Source organism: Cavia porcellus, unplaced genomic scaffold (assembly GCF_034190915.1).
Source record: "Cavia porcellus strain 051 isolate PalLab524CR breed Dunkin Hartley unplaced genomic scaffold, mCavPor4.1 scaffold_9, whole genome shotgun sequence".
Lineage (NCBI taxonomy): Eukaryota > Metazoa > Chordata > Mammalia > Rodentia > Caviidae > Cavia > Cavia porcellus.
Window position 1 is genome coordinate 87,692,643 of NW_026947492.1, and position 15,088 is coordinate 87,707,730.

General features: G+C 41.6%; 1 pseudogene; it reads left to right on the forward strand.

The window, feature by feature from the left end:
• The window catches only part of LOC100728572 (protein kinase C-binding protein NELL1-like), a 609,835-nt pseudogene that overhangs the window by 487,811 nt on the left and 106,936 nt on the right, over window positions 1–15,088 (forward strand).

Genomic DNA, 15,088 nt, shown 5'->3' on the forward strand with positions numbered 1-15,088 from the left:
ATCTTCTCTTCTCTCTGCTTTCAAACCTGTTCAACTTTTCCACTGACATTTTGGGTTGGTGTTAAAGCCTGAAGAAAAATTTCTCTGTAAATCTATGATATTAAATCAAGCAAGATGCACAAGTGGGCTTTACCCCTCATTGCCTGAGGGTGACTAAAGCAGCTCTATTTTACATGATAGAAACTTTTCCATTATGAGGGCCTTGTTAGGAGCTGTAAAATAAATAAAAATTAGTGAAGACAGATAATGTTTCAGGGGAGTGGTACCTTGATTTAGCAATTTACTAAGCCAACTACATTGAAATTTTATTTTTGTTCCTATTTATGTTATTTCTTTGAAATTTTTAGGTTGCATTTTCACTAGATTTATAACCTTTTATGGTTGCAATAGCCTTGTCTTTCTTCTTAAATTTGTTATGGAGTTACACTAGCAGATGTTAACATAAATAAAGGGCATAAACTTTCCCCTCTTGTAATTTATGGAATAGACATCTAGATAACTTTATAAACTTCCTAATCATGGGAGGAAAGGATCGTTACTTCTAAGGTCTTGGCCTCTATCCCATTTGAGGCCATCTTTGTAGTGTGGCTCTATTTCCCTCCGTGTCTAACAGACTGAGGATGTCACTGCCATCTGACTGTGCAGAATAAAATCATTGCACAGAGGCAACGACCAGGGGTGGAATTCTGAGCCCTATGAAATGGGCCATGTGGAGCATCAGCCCGCTGGAGCCCCTTAAGTAGGGCTGTGAGAGTAACTTCCTTTCCTCAACGCAGTGCTGGGCTCACCAGTGTCCCCTGTGACCAGTGCTCCCCTCTGCAAATCCTGCTTGGTAAGTTCTCCATTGCTAGGCTCCTTTACCTCTCTCTTCTTCCTTAGCCTTACTCTCTTTGCTCTAAATGAGCCATGCTATCCAGCGTAGGTTATTAGAGTAAGGGTTCCCAGCGGGGCACACTGCTGGCATTTGGACTGGCTGAGTCTTCATTGTGTTCTGCTGCACGTTGTATGATACAAAGCATCACCCCTCATCTCTGGTTGCTGGATTTCAGTCCTGTCCCCAGTCAGGGCAGCCTAATGTGTCTTCAGAAATGATCAAATGATTCCTGGAAGAGGGACTATAAAGTTCTCACCATTAGAATAGCTGCCTTGGAGTCTTTGTGGAAGGCTTCTAAGGAGACAGAAGCAGTGGCCTCACAGCAGCACTGGGCCACTGTGTGCTGTGACCATTACTTCAGGAGGAAGCTTCACTGGACTAAGGCCCTGCAGACCCCTTGCTGTGACTGGGTAAGTCATAAACGGGGCTACTGTGTGGTGCCTGGCTCCTTCCTCTCTGATTTCCGTCCCCTTCTCTGCTTCCTGACCACTGCGGACTGGGCAGCCTTGCTTCCCTCCATTCTTCTGCCCTGATCTCTGTGTTGGAGCCAGTCAATCACGGACTGTAACCATGGGCAAATTAACCTTCCTTCATATGTGGATATTGGGTATTCTGTCTCACCTGATGGATGCAGTGACGATCAAAGTTGTTTGGCTGCTCTGGTACTCAGTCATCTTTTGGATTTGTTAAGATTTGAAACACGTCCTGTACATGCCCCATTTATGCAGGGAGATCCCCTCCATGCTGCTCACCAGCATTTCAGGGATAACTTACTTTTCCAAGGCAAGAAATGTGATTGTCTTTCTCCCTCCTCCCTGAAAACAGAGCACGATGAATGTGGCAGTGGGCAGCACAACTGTGACGAGAATGCCATCTGCACCAACACTCTCCAGGGGCACAGCTGCACCTGCAAACCAGGCTACGTGGGCAACGGGACCATCTGCAGAGGTAGGTTTGCCACTTGTGGGGCGAGCTGTGTGTGTTGCAGCCTGCGGGGCTCTCAGATGCTTCTCAGAGGTGCTCTCGTGAGTGTAGTCAGGGGTCCTGTTCCTGGTCAGTCAACTGGCAAGGACACTGGGCGGGAAAGAAAGGAAATGGTGGCTTAGGCTGAGCCACTGGATTGTGAATGTGTTAGGGGCACACAATTCCTGAGCTGATGCCTCTGTTCCACTTTGCGTCTTCGATTCTGAGTGGGTGAGGGTTAGGGTCAGTGGCTGAGGTAACATCCTACCCTGCGAGCTTTGCTTCCCCGGCACAGGGGCTCTACTTGTGTCCACAGTCCAGGTATCTGCTTGAGTAATAAACAAAGTGTTTAAAATTTTTAACTTAATGAATAGCAGTTCAGACAGCAGTACTCTGACTTCCCTCTGCACTTAGGGTAAAAGTAAAACTCTCTGCAGCCTTCCGAGCCCTTCACAGCATTGAGTCCTCTTAGCTGCCACCTGTCTTTGCCCACAACCTCTGTCCCTCTGCTTCAGTGTGCTGCTTCCTATCAGCACTGCTGCCCCCAGGTGAACTCCTCCACCTCTCGGGGTCCCCGCATTCTTCAGCCACCCTATCCACAGCAGCACTCCTGGAACTCTCAGCACCTCTCAGCCTGAAACTTTCTTGATGACTTTCTTCACCTGAGGAAACCTTTTGCATTGTTTGTGTTTGTCTGTGTTTCCTGCTCTTCACAAGGATACAACCAGGTGACAGTGACATCTCGGTCTTATCACACAGTTTGTTCCTAGCAACCAGAAAGAGCCTGGCATAACTTAGGTCCGTATTAACTGTGTGTTAACTGGCTCAATCAAGGAGCAAGGAGACACAATCTGTTGGGAAAAGAAGGAACTTTTAGAAAAAATCAACAACAACAACAAAAAAAAAACAAAATCCAGGAGTTCACCTGTGAGATAGGTGTTGCCTCCATTCTCATTCTGAGGTGAAGCAATCCAGATCTAGACAGGTCAGATAACCGCACTCCTGTAAAAGAGGACCTGTAATCAGACACTCAGGAACTGTAAAAGATTGACTCTAATCTCTGTTGCTTGGTGTGTAGTTAACACCTCACATATGATTGAGGTAATACATTGGTGAAACTGCTTTGAAACAGGAATTGACAAGCGTTTTTCTACACTCAGAGGATGTGTTTCCTTGATTCCATCAGTTTTATGTTTTAGAACCAATTTTAGAAAATAGCATCACAAACGGGAAAACATGCATATAGTAATGCTTTTTGCATCTGTTTCTTTATTCATTTAAAATTACAAACAGCCAAAGTATCTACCCTTTATGGAACATTTATATTGGTTTTGGGTGTTCACTCATAGAATAGGGTGCAGTGGTTTGAAATTCTCAGCATGTGTATGTACAAGCAGATATACACACATATATGCACTGCAGAACATATTTTTTAGGTAAAGAAAAATAAAAAGTCTATATATAATTACTTTATGCCTAATATTTTAAAATAACTATTCCCATACTTATGTAAATATATAAAGACTAGAAATGTGCATGCTATTCACTTTTATACTGATGGGTGTAAGATAAAGTGCACTCTCTTATAAAATTCTATACTATTTGCATCTTCCAGGGGGAATTTGTATATGAAATATGTGTGGTTTTTAAAAGATCTACAAGGTACGTAAACCTATGCTCAGGTTTTTAAAAAATGTTAAAAAAATAAAAGAATATTGAATACATTTTTAAAGCAAAGTGAAAAAGGAAATATACAAATGAAGTTCCATGGATTATCAAGCCCACTGCTGGAATTTGCATGTCAGTGCTGTGAATTAAGGCACAATCTAGAGATTTGGTTTTAATGCTTTTTATTATCAGAATTTTGTTGCTTCATAAAATAATATTAATTGCCCTTGTTCAGTGGGTTTTGTGTTTGCTCAGTCCTCTCTTGCTTTTGTTAGAAGTGAAAAATTTACCTTTGTGGAATTTGAAGGTCTAGCTGTGAAAAATATGAGCTCAAATAATATTCTTGGTGTCTTCAGACTCTGAGGGGAAGTGTATTTTCCCTTGGAAGTTATGAATTAGGAAAATAATTTTCTTAACATGATTTCCATGGCCAATCACATTAACCACGGTAAGAGGGAGAATTCTGTTTTATGAATGTTGGAAAGGGAGCCATGTGTGAGAGCTAGAGCATGGGATAAGAATGCGCACACTGGCTCAGGACTGCTTTCATTGCTGGCAAGGTGAAACTTTTACCTAGTTTTGGGTTACAACTGATTTAGTATTGCAAATAGCGATGAAGAGAATATGCATCGCTGTGTTATAAGTTATAAAAAGCTATGCAATCTAAAAATACTGTGACAGTGAAGGAGGAGGAGGAACCAGGATGGGGTGGGTTTCATGGGGGCTGCACCTCACTCTTCTCCCGCAAGCACCAGATTTTGTATTTGTTTTGGGGCTTTGTTCCACAGGTGACTTTACCTCCTATATCTGAACAGTGCACTGTGCTTTCCAGTGTAACTCCTTTTGTAAAGAAATGTTCCATGTGCAGAAGCTTTTCCAGGCGTGTTCATAGACCCGACTAATTCTACACAGGAGGAGCACTGTTACCACTTGAGCCTTAAGGACATCCCCCAAGGCAGGGCTTCCTGAAATAATGCTAACTGGCAGGTGAGCACTCAGGTGGGCTAGGCTGGTGGCCAGGCCCTCAGGAAGGAGACTTTTCTGCACAGGAATGCAGAGCACTCATTCAGCTCAGTGACTGGTCCCAGATCTGTGCACGGTGCCTTCCTGGTTGTGCCCACATGTGTTATCTCACTTACTCTCCAGCAGAACCCTGCAGTGTGGATGGCGTTATTCCTGTTAAGGTGAGAATCTGGAAGAAGACACAGCTGAAAATGGTTCATCCCAGTTAGTAGGGATCTTAGTTCCTGTCCTTTAACCTTTGTCCATTACCTATTTCTTTCTACTTTTCTTTTTCTTCCCTGGATGTTTATTCTCTCTCTCTCTCTCTCTCTCTCTCTCTCTCTCTCTCTCTCTCTCAATCTCTCTCTCTCTCTCTCTCTCTATGTGTGTGTGTGTGTGTTTTTCTCTCTTGCCAAGAAGCTAAAAAGAAAACATAAACACAAGAAAAGATACAATGACAATCTTTTATTTTAAACATAAGATGTTTGCTTACATATTTGATAAATATACAGAAGTACTTTGGAAACTATACAAAATGTGTTGTTAAATATTTCGGCATTCGGATTTAAATGGACAGAATGTTTGCAAATATTTTCAAATGGGCCTTGTGTACCATGACTTGAGATTTCAAGTTTCCTGTGGAGTACTGTTTATCTGCATTTCTAGTCCTGCATTAGTGCAGGATGGAAATCAGGCCTTTGCTAGACCATTGTCAATGCACTGCTGATGGACTGAGCCTTTCTTCCTATCTGTCATTAGGCTGGATGTTAGGTGCTGATCCTTGGAATCATTCTTGTCTTAAGGACTGGTGGTGTTGACATTTATTATGTAAATATACAGTGAGTGTGAAGTTTATGCTGGGAATGTAGTTCCAAGCACCAGAAGAGAAAAAAACAAGTAAAAGAGGACCCTGGGCATTTTCACTGTTTAATGTTGGATAAAGATTTGAACAAATGGAACAGTTTGCAAAATGGAATTTTGTATGTGACAGAGGCCATTAAAGAGGTCCTAAAGCGTAGAGCTGTGCGCAAGGTGTATGCATTCCTTAGCACCCCTTTGGTTGGGGGATCTTCTGGCCACAATTTGCAGAGGCCAGGGAGTAATTAAAATGTGGATTCTTTGTTCCAAAAGCAGGACACTGTTTTCAGTTACAAATACTAAAAAGAGAGATTTTATTCTATCTCTGTGGCCTTTTTTGTGACATCGTGGTGTTCATTTGCTGTGAAGCATTATCATAAGCATGGCAGTGTTCACGGGAAAATGCTCACCTACAGGTGCTCCAGGCCACTGCTGCATCTTGACGTACTCATGGCCCCTTGGTGTCAGGGTTTCACAACCTCCTCATGAGTACTTTGTGTCCTGGCCTGAGGCAGGGAAAATGAGTCAGTCATCTGTGGTGTCCATACACAATGGAGTACTACTCTGCCACAAAGAGGGTTAAACTGGAGTCATTTGCAGGAAGCAGACGCAGCCTGAAACTGTCAGGTTAAGTGTAATAAATAAGACACACACACTTAAACATGGCGTAATTTTCACAAAGATGTGTTAAAGACACGCATCAATTCCCTACAAGGAATGTCATCATGCTGTACTAAAAATATGGACTAATGAAAATAAAATTGAAGGAAGAGCCACCACCCAATCCACAGCAGCTGGGAGGCCCCAGATGTGGCCATCTGTGGCCCTGCTCCTGGATCTTCTGCACTGAGCGTCTCGGTGTCCCGAGCTGTCACTAGTGACGTGGCCTTCACACTGTGTCTGGAAACCCTGAAGCATGTGCATGGTGCCCAGCCCAGCCCAGTCCCTGTCTGAGTGTGGGACCCTGCCAGATTCAGGGGCAGCAAGGCCTGAACACCACACTAAGACACCACACTCCAGTACATGCTCAACGGTCCTGGTGGGCTCCCCTGCAAAACAGAACCAAGTGTGAAGCCATGGAGAGCTTGGAGAGGGGAGCCACTCATGGCCAGGGACCTCCCACCAGTGGTGGGCTTGTGAATGTGGTGGTGCTGCTGTATAGGAGAACTACTTAAAATGGAAGGGTTCCATGACCAGGCTTCCCAGGTGCATCACAGAATCTAAGGGCAAAATGGTGGCTGAGATTTGCTAACAGATTGCCCCAGGACTCCTGGCACTCCTGCTCCTCTCTCCTGCCCACCTTATGTTTCTCCTGCAGGCTGAATTCATACTTGTCTTTTGCTGCAGGCTGAAATTCTATTCGTTTGTGCAGCTGACTGAGGTCAGGTCTCTGTATGGCAGTCTCAGAAACTGCTCTTACCAGAGTCCTGGAGAGGATCATTCTGTTGGGGCCTGGTTCACAGTAAGCAGCTTCACAGATGCTAGGTCTATCACAAAACATGCAAATATGGTGATTTATCATGAGAACCCTGAGGGGTCTTTGGTTGTTATTTTGAGACAGGGTCGCCCTACCTACTACAAGCTGGCTTTGGAATCATTATGTAGCCTCATGTGGCCTCAAACACATGGTCATCCTCCTGCCTCAGCTTCCCAAGTGCTGGATTACAGACTTGCATCATCACACCTGCCCAGAACTGGTGTGGTTTGTGGAGACCTCAGAAGTGTGGAGACCATCACATTCAGAACCAATGAAAAAGAAGCTAAAGAAGAACATGGAGGTCGAAATGTCAGAGTGAAAATGTACAAAGATTATACCAAGAACGTGGCTTATATGTAAGACATGGATAATATTTGTAATGCTGACTCCCAAATTAGACAGGTCTATGTGGCCACTCACAGGCAGACCGGAGTAATCTGAGGGCAGGGCAAAGTGAGGCTTTTCGTCACACTGCTCGGCCTGACGAACAGCCACAGTCATTCTTTGTGGGCTCAGATCCCCCACATACATGAGGGAGGAGCGGGGCTGCTCCTATCTGCCATGTCTGTTTCCTTTCTCCTACTCACTCACTAACAGTCAGGGAGAAATGAGCAGGAGAGCCAGGAGCCAGGGAACAGTCCCTCTTCCACACATCAGATAAATGAGGCAGGAGTACCTCATCCTCGTCTCCTGACCTCTAGCTCAACTGAGAAGTGACAAACTATTTGTGTGTGTAATCTTGCCTTGATTCCAAATGAAAGATACTTTTTTCCAAAATGAAATAAATTTTAAAAAATATTATTCAGGCTACGGATTTAGCTCAGCGGCATAAGCGCCTGCCTTGCAAGCAGGCAGTCATGAGTTCGATCGTTGGTACCAATAAAAAGGAAAAAGATATAAAAAAAATTATTCAATGATGTAAGGGAAAACTCAGAGCCAAGAGGTTCCCTGGAGGTTTCACGGGCTCATCACCTGAGAATCCTGAAGCAATGCTGTCATCCTGGAGTCATCCTGAAGAATATTCCACAGCTTTCTGGATGTTCCCTACCACTTTCGAGATAATAAGGGGTGTGACATCTTCTTCAAGTCCCTCTGTTGTCTACAGAGGAAATTCATTAATCTTCCCTTGCACCACATTGACTTTCAGACTATGCATGGGGACTCTTCATGATTTAATAATCTATGGCATTTCAGTCTCCTTTCTCCTGGTCTTTCAAGTCCCCACAAAGCCCAACTTGACATCCCAGGTCACATAAGTACCTCTTCTCTGTGTTCCTGGGAAGCTCTCTAAATGCTCCCAAAACCCTCAGGGTGCCTTCTGAGACCATTGCCTCTTTATTTCTATATTTCCTGTAGACTGTGGCTTAACGTATCTCAGTAACCAGCATTTAGTACAAAGCCGAGCGTGGTGTAGTATTCAAAGTTTCTAAGGAAGACTTCTTTCCAATAGAAAATGTAATTTATATATGCAGGTAATTATCAAGAAAGCAAAGTCTGTATAGAACACAGGAATGGTCACACAATCCTTGTCTTCAACCCAAGAAAACCACTGGTCCCCCAGCAAACCAACCTTATCCTTCCTGTGTTACTGACAGGTGACCACCTGTCAAAGAAAACCACTCCAATAAAATTCTGTTCACTGTAGAAATTCCAGGAACCCAAGAGAATTTGTTTTCCAAGGTGTTTCAGAATCTTACAGCACTCTGAAGTAATTTACTCTGAGCCTGTTTGCATCGAGTGCCTGTGCAGAGAGCGGCTTCCTGTAGATTTCTGTCTGATGCAAGGCCAGATAAACAGTGTAAAAGAAAACCCAGAAATCCATAAACAGAAGGCTAGAGAGGCTTGATGGAGACAGAAAGATTAATTTGGCAGTGCATGCTAAAGAGGTAAATGAAAGCCTGAATTAACATAGACAGCCTAAGTGAAACAGACATCAAACCGCACTAGGATGTTTCCAGAGACTCCCAGGCCGTGCAGGAGGAAGGCAGGGAGAGAACAGAGAGACACGTTGTTATAGTGATGTGTCCTTGGGAGTAATAAAGCCAAAAACTACCAGCCTGTGAATCAGAGAAGATGAAATTTGGAGATTTTGAAGCAAATAGCAAGGAAAGTCAGAAGCCTTGGCCAAAGTACACATAATGCTCTGCACATTGTTTTGAAACATGGTGGGTGACTGTGATATGAAAGAAGTCAGAAAGATACCACTCTAAGATGCTTCCTTTTATGCAGATCAGATATTGGAGAGACTGACAAAGGGCAAGGCGGAATGATATTTTAGGTTGATTTGGCTCAGTTTGAGCTAGATTTTGTGAAATCATATATTGTAAATCCATGTATTTGTAAAAATAAACTCATGGTAAACAGATAATGGTTATGAATGCATTTCTAAGTGTGCACCTATGAATACAGAGTCATTTTATAACAAATCCAAAAGTAGAATTTGAAACTAAGTGCCTCATGTAAGACATCTGTAAATTCAGACACAGGTGGCTAAGGATCAATAGGACGAATCCTTGCAGTAAATGTGCAGGATTTTGTAGCAATCAGCCACTTAAAATTTTCCATGTACAGAACATAATCAATTGGGTTTCTCTTTTGTAGGGTGTAAGATTCCCTGAAAGGTCATGTTGAATAACTGGACCAGGTAAAAAATGTGACTTTTAATTTTTTAGTACCATTAGATGATTGACCATATATCATAACCATAAAGAGAAGACTGATACTAGCATGGATGACATAAAATCACTTAAATTCACCCAGACATCCGATGTCTCTTTTCATACAAAGGCACAACTTTTACCAGATAATGATAAGGGATAATTTGCCAAGTGTATGCAGAATCACAGCATCAAAGGTTAGATATGGACAGGGTCAAGGAATGAGCTGCAGAGAGATGGAAAGAACATCATACAACTATTTTCCTAAAAAAGCCTCTGTGGTCAAAGAAGGTCTAAACTATTTAGCACTTGACCCTATCTAAGCTTCAAGCGTGGCATCTCTTAGGGTGTCACCTCTTCCCATGATCCTGTCAGTCACACCTGAGGGCTCCCTAACTACCTCTCCAGGTTATTCCATGCCCCCTTCTCTCTCGTGGGGTCCGTTGTTATCCTGGACACTGTCCCTCTCTCAGCTTCCTCTTCTTCCAGCTGACACCTTACTCCTCCTTCTCCCAGTCCATAGTCCGTGCTCTCATGATCCTCTCAGTCGGACTTAAATTGTCTTCTGTTTTCCTTGTCGCTTCCAACTCTTTCTGTCTTTTTATTCTTAGCCATTTAACATGCCAGCCTTTGCTATTGGCATCAGACGTTGGTGTTCAATAAATGTAGATCCAAATTGAGAGCCGACCGGTTCCTGTGACACCAATCACCTCCATGACTGCAGTGAAATTATTGATTACTGCTAAATGGAGACCATCATTTTGAGAATGCAACAAAAATTAAAACTCTAAATGCTTATGGATTGTTTATTTTAGTGGTATGGAGAACCATCAGTGGAACTCCTCTCTACATTTAAACACACTATCTATTGTGCGTATGAGATTTGTTAGCTCTATTTTATGTTCAATTACTGTATTGAAAATAGTCATACTAGAAACAAGGAAGCCCTTCAGCCTAATTTCAGCAGTCACGAGTTGCCCAAGCATGACTTCCTCTCTGCATAGCATCTATTTCAGGTTCTTTTTGTATTTGCCTCTCCTGGGCCCCTGTCCTTATTCAGCAGTCCTAATGTGAGCAGTCTTCAGAGTTGGGAGACATTTAACATACTCGGTAACAAAGGCAACAAATAAAACCATGACATGTCCTTAAACACACATTATTAAATTTTTAAAAATCATGCCCTCCTGCTCTTTGTGAAAAACATACTTTTGTTACTCATTCGAAGAAAGTATTATGTAAACAAAGTTTTACTGCATGGTTAGGAGTCAAAGATTGACAGTTCACGTCATCCGACTTGGTGAAAAATTTATGAGCTGCATTTTAGTGATATATTAATCTAACATTTCACTATTGCTTCTTCTTCCTAATAATCTAGCACTCTGCTGGATTCCTGCAATCAGTCCCCAGGAGGGGAGGTACAGGAGTATGGGGATCTACCCTGAATGGCAAATGCTCTTCAGGACATTCAGGTTGGGCAGCAACATATCTCTTAAGAAAACAAGATATGAAGTGTTATCATGCCCAAATGACAACACTAATTTTTTGTGATCCTCTCTATTGCTTTAGTTTGATAGAATTTCAGAGTTTATCAAATTTTTAATTATATTGTTGTTCTTATTGAATGTACTGATTATGTTAATAGTAAGAATGCTTTTCAAAAAATTTCTTTTGGTATTTTGAGACAGACATTTACTCTATATTTCAGGCTAACCCTGAGCTCACTGTGTAGCTCCAGCTAGCCCTGAATTCATAGGGAGCCTCCTTCCTCAGTCTCCCAAGTGCTGGGATTGCAGGCATGTGCCATCACACCTGGCTAGGGAAGCCTTTAGAATACCTGTGCAATGCATGGCCTGGTCTCTCCCATCATTACCAACTCCATGTCCAAGCCAGATGAATGCGTCTTTGAGGATGAAAGTAAGAAGCTCTGTGGTTCCTGATCAAGACTGGGCCATGATTACCACTCAGCAAGCATGTCACGTACCGTCCAATAGAACACTGCAATTCAGAAGTGGTCCTGCTGTGACCAGTGGGGAATAGTCTTGAGATCATTATTCCCTGTGGCCTAACACAGCATATAGTCTGTTTTTCTGCAGGTGGTTTAGTTCTTACCTAAAGATCAGCTCAGGAACACTTTGTCCCAGAAGAATGAAATCATTCTGCCACTGCTTAGTGGAGGTTTGAGCTATCACCACTTTTTTCTACAACTTAGCAATGAGACCACACTTGAGGGATGGATGCTCCCTTGTCTTAAGGGAAGCTGCTGGAGTTGGAGATGCAAAGGTCACGTATTGCTGTATCCATGACACAGAGACAGGAAGTTCTAAGGCCCTCGCTGTGACTGAATGTGAGAGGTGACAGAGAAGAGGTGGTGTGTGCCATGTCGTCAAATGTACCAAATAAATGCTCTTTCTCATAAAGGTGAAAGTTATCAGTTACGTGGTCACACAAAGAAGACAAAATCATTCATTCTATCACCATTTCATACTAGTAGCTGGAGAAAACAATTGATAAAGGCATCCTCCCACCTCTGCTCTCTACTGGAAATGCTCGCCAATTTTAGATACAGTCTAACAGCTGATTGATAGTAATATTAATGTGAATGTTAATTGCAGAGTTAAGCAGTGTTAAAATAACTTGAAATTATTTTACAAATTTCCTGTAATACAAATTCTTACCAACAGGTACTATCACTAATTTACTTGAGAGTATATTTATTATAGTCTTAAGAGAGAGGTACTTTGTAACTGCTGATTTAATTATAACAGCAGAATATATTTTATTCCTAAAGAGGAGGATTATGATGCATTTTGAATAACATTTTTCTTTGAAAAATATATTTGGAACTAGGAAATGAAACTATGTGTCTAATATTCGTCATCAAGAGATATTTATGCTCATTGGCTTGATAAAGTTCTGCAGGAAAGCAGTGAAGCTGTATTGTAGTCAGGAAACCAGCAGCTGTGGATTAAAAAGATCAGGGCAGAAGAGTGGGACTTATGTGGCGTAAGAGACACTAGACTGGTTAGGGTCTTCAGCCTCACAAGTACATCTTGATGTGCTCTCATTCTGGCCTTTAATATTCAGTTTTTTCCAGTACATTGCTAGTAGATAAAGAGAGACAGACAAAAAGAACATAGAATATCTCATGGACACACTTAAAGCACTTTTTATCACTCACCATGTTGGTGCTTACCTTTCAAAGTTTACAGTCCGGTAGACAGTAACCACATTCCTAAAGGCTTAAGGGACACATGTTTAACCAACTTGGATCTCAGAGGAAGTGATCTGACACTTAGACAAGTGCTGATTCTTTTGGGTGCACTTTGTTTTTGCACTTTGGTGAGTTCCAGAGATGTTTGTTAACTGTAATTGTCATATCTGAAATGACTCATGAGATTGGAAGAGCCATATAAATATACAAAAGTCAATTTTATTTTAACATAGGATACTGAGCATTAACTTTCTGTTAAACAGTCAGGATAAAACTCTTCCTTTCCTAAGTAATACTTCTTGATAGACAAGGAGACTGTCTTTAGGCACATTATTGAAAGATTTTCTAGTAAATTTGTAGTTTCTCTGCTACAGTACGTTCTATTTGGGGAGAACTTCTTTGCAAAATATGCAGAAACTTTAACAATTGATACTATTATAGAATGACAGCCAGCTATGCTTAATATGTTCATATTAATTCATGTTATGTTCAAAATGAGTTCACTTTGAAAAGGCTCAGGAAAAAGCCACAGTACCTGGCTAGATAACACATTTTAAGGCAACATTAGCACTAATGGATCTGTTACCATTAGTTGCTATTTTTCTATGAGAGTTTTTGTGGCCAGGAATCTATGTCAAGATCTGTTGCTGTACCTGCCTTACCCAGGTGTCTTTGAAATCAGCTTAGAGGCTGCTCTCAGTTCAGGTCTTTATTAAGACAGCAAAGGACAAGTGGAAAACACGTACAAATAATATACAAGTGCCAACATCATTTGGCAGTAGTACTCACAGCAATCTTTCCTCAGGGAGATGTTGGGGGACTGAGTAAGTAGGACTGACCAGTAGATTGTGGTGTGGTTTTAACTTTCCTGCCTTCAAGTTTTTGTCCGATCCTATCCCAAACACAATTCGTCATTTCTTCATTTTATCTCTGAACATTCTGTCTGTTTGCTTTCTGTATGAAGTTAGAGATGCCCCTGGCAGAGTTCCATCAGGTCAGTTGACAGTTGTTTAAAGCTTAACCCTTAAGTACAGCCGTCTTTCAACCCAGACACATGGCAGTATTGCTTTTGCCTGGTTGAGTCAATGACAGCTAGATGCTTACTTGCTTAGGGCACCCGAGTTACACTTTATTGTATGACAATAAAGGAGTCAAATGGCTTCTTGTTATTCATTTTTTCCCATTTATTAATAAATGTAATGACATTTTCAATTTCTGTTCACCAACAGCCAAGTGAGAAAATTGTTAGAGTAAGTGGCTGGTACAAAGAAACTACTTGTGTAAAATAGCAAATTGGTAATAGCTGCTCTAAGAGTCAAGTTCCAAAATTTCAGTAGTTCCAACACAGTAATTGTTATTTATTACTGATGTCTTTGTTTGTTATGAGTTGGTGATGAGTAAGTAGGGTTTGTGTTCTTCAATAGATCATACCCAGTCACCATTTGTCCTATGGTTCTGATCTCTTGTTAGTTTTCAGAATCTGTATCATTCCACCATCAGTTGGGGAAAGAGAGCAAGATCATGCATGACTGAGTTTTATGGGTCAGATTTCAAGTGGTATCTACATTTCTTGGCTTGCACTGAACTGCTCAGAACTCAGTCCATATTTACCCTAAACAATAGAGCAGAATATTAGTGTTCTGATAAATGAAGGATACACAGGAGGAAAATGCTATTGGTGAGTGTCTCGGTTACTTTTCCCTCATTGCTGAAACAAAATACCCAAGATACAAAGTTAAGGAAAGAAACATTTATTTAGCCTACAGTTTGTGGAGGTTTCAGTCCATAATTGGCTGGTTCCAAGGTAAAGTGGCATAGGGCAACAGTTCATGGAGGTGGAAACCAGTACAAGCTACAAGAGCAAAAGAGGAAAAGCATGGAGGGAAGACTGTTTCAGTCCCTTATAATGTATGTAGGCCGCACCCACTTGGCATGTAGCACTCACATTCATAGTCCAAGCATTAAATCATGAGTCATTCAGAAACTCTAGAAGCTTGTCGCCATGACTTAATGAGACTTTGGTGGGACATCCAGGCTCACACCAAAACAGTGAGCATTTGTCATCTTGCTTATCTGTGTTATAAATGTAGTTCTATGTGTATAAAAATCATTACATTATCACTTGCAGAAAATAGCCTTTTGGATATAATTCTGAAAGGTACTGTGATTGATACACTATGAAGACCATTTGTAGGTCTACAAGTGAGGACCGGGTCTATTCAGGGTTGAAATCTTTCTCCAGCTGAATGAACTCATTATTTTTTTTTTTTTCATTCATGTCATCACTATTTCTATCGAACTTCAATCAAATTAAAGGCAGTTCATTTTTCATTTGTGCTTCTGATCTTGGAAGTTTTAAACAAAATTGAGCAATAGCA